Here is a 2,409-nt window from a genome sequence, read left to right as displayed (position 1 = left end):
GGGGAATGGTGCTTCTTTAGCAAGTGCTGCTGGGAAAGTTGAGTTTTACTTTTTTACATGAGCTTTATACTAAGGTCATTTGAAAAGCTTTTTATTTAATTGATTTACTTTAACTGCTAATCTAAACCAAATCTTGCATTCAGTTAAGTTGTAAGTATTTTTTAATTTCTGATTTTATGTGTATGGATGTTTGGCATGTATGTATATCCATGCACCACATGTGTTCCTGGTGCCTGAGGAGGCCAAGAGGACATCTGAATCCCCAGGAAGTGGAGTTGACAGACAGTTAGGAGCTGCCGTGTGGGGGCTGGGAATCTAACATGAATTCTCTGTAGGCACAGACAATGCTCTTAACTACTAAGCCGTCTCATTTAGCCCCTACTAAATTAAATTTTAATCATGAAAACGGAAATGACAGTGTATTCGGATTTTGTATGTATTTGTGAAAAGATACAAGCCATTTTGTGTGTGTGTGACTATCCATGTCTCCTGTCTTCCTTTCTGTATTCTCATATTTGCCAAGTCCATACTCACTTCAAGGCCTCTGCACTAATTATACTGCTTCTATACTGCTTAACTTCATTGTTTCATCCAAACTTAAAGTAACTGAGTTCTTGCATTTTGAGTTTGACTCAAAATGTCCCTGACTCCTCACAATAGTGACCTCACATGTATTATCTTTCCAGTTTGGGGCAACATATTGGTGTGTTATATTGTTTGGAAACAACGTCCATGGTTGTGTCCCTAGTACCTAAAACACCACTTGGTATAATGTAAGGTTTTCTAAGCATATCTCTCTGCTAACACATTTTAACCTCTTTTTAAGTTTGTAATCAGTGGGAGTACTCTAGGGAGTACTTTCATTTAGTAATTTATGGTTGAGAAGCACGAATATTTTCCCCACTTTTACTAGTAGAACAAGTTATTAGTGCTATGTCAATGCTAAAACTATTCAGACTTTTTTCATTAATAAGCTAATAAGCACCAAACATGTATGCTTAAAACATAATTTTTGCTATGAAAATTCTTTCTTGTTTCATTAGTTAAGAATTTTCCTCTTATAAAACCTTTTTTTGTAAGACTCTTGAAATAATTTTTAATATTCTCTCCATTCTTCCAGAAAAGCCATGGTAAGTTACTTCAGTAACTCCTAATCCTCATGGATACACTCATTCTGTCACTTTATTTAGAGTGGTATTTAGAAATACACAAGTGTTGATTGATGACGGAAGTCAGTATACTCGATCTATTTCTTTCTCAAAGTTATGGGTCGTGTAGCATTTCGTTGTCAGTAACTGCAGTTGTGTGACATGAATTAATTATAGTGCATTCAGTCATATCTGACTCAAATGCCCGCCTGGAAAGAAAAAAAAAAAAAACTGCTACCAAATATTAAAGCTACATTTCACTTAGGCATGTGGTTTTATTTTTTGTCATTATAAAGTCAAGGAAAATAAATTCTAAAATATAATGAAATCTAAGGGATTTCTGCTTAAATGCTAGAAAAGTATATTTAGTTTATGGAAATCCCTTTATTTTACTCAATAAGTAATGCTTATGACGAAAACTATTTAATGCTTATAACCCACTGTAAAATGAGTATTCTGTTTTATAGAAAAGAGATTCTAAATGTAGACATCTAATGGCCGAGAACCCTCAGTAAGGTGCCTTTAGGCTCCTGCACAATACTTGAGCTCCTCATGATTTGTATTTAACTCTTTAGTAAGTAATTGATTGAAAATAATTTATTGAGATCAGGTTTCTCTGTGTAGCCTTGGTTTTCCTGTAGTCATTTTGTAGAACAGACTGGCCTCAAACTCACAGAGATCCACCTGCCTCTGCCTCCCTGAGTATTGGGATTATAGGCATGTGCCACTGTGCCAGGCTTACTTTTTAACCATCTCATCTTACAAATTCATAATTTAGGTGAGTGGTGGGTGAGTCAGACTCCTTCAAACACGAGTAATAATCAGTCTTTTAACCAAGAAGGGAGACCTGGTGAAATGTCACAGTGATGAGTATAAAACAATGCTGTGGTAACAGATACGATGAAATGAATGGTTGTTTCTTTAAGGGGACAAGAAAAGGTGAAGGGGTGGCCGGAAAGATGAATCGGTGGTTAAGAGTATTGGTTGTTCTTCCAAAGGACCCTGGTTTAAGTACCAGCACCCACCTGGCGGCTATCAGCCATCTGCAGCTCCAGCTCCAGAGGATCTGACGCCCTCTCTGGCCTCAGGGGGCGCTGCATGCACGTGGCACACACGCTGGCAGGACACTCAAACTCATAGTTTAAAAATACCATATTCTTAAAAAAGACCAGAAGGAAAAGACAAAGGAATGGATTTGGAGGTGTGTGTGTGTGTGTGTGTGTGTGTGTGTGTGTGTGTGTGTGTGTGTGTGTGTGTGTGT

At 37.4% G+C, this 2,409-nt stretch overlaps 1 protein-coding gene across 1 annotated transcript in view; it reads left to right on the top strand.

The window, feature by feature from the left end:
- The window catches only part of Ufl1 (UFM1 specific ligase 1), a 32,321-nt gene that overhangs the window by 19,785 nt on the left and 10,127 nt on the right, over positions 1-2,409 (top strand). The window lies entirely within an intron of this gene.

This window comes from Psammomys obesus, unplaced genomic scaffold, assembly GCF_907164565.1.
Source record: "Psammomys obesus unplaced genomic scaffold, mPsaObe1.curated_primary_1811, whole genome shotgun sequence".
In the NCBI taxonomy this organism is placed as follows: Eukaryota; Metazoa; Chordata; class Mammalia; order Rodentia; family Muridae; genus Psammomys; species Psammomys obesus.
The sequence above is the reverse complement of the archived record's forward strand: the minus strand, read 5'-3'. Positions and strand labels throughout refer to the sequence as shown.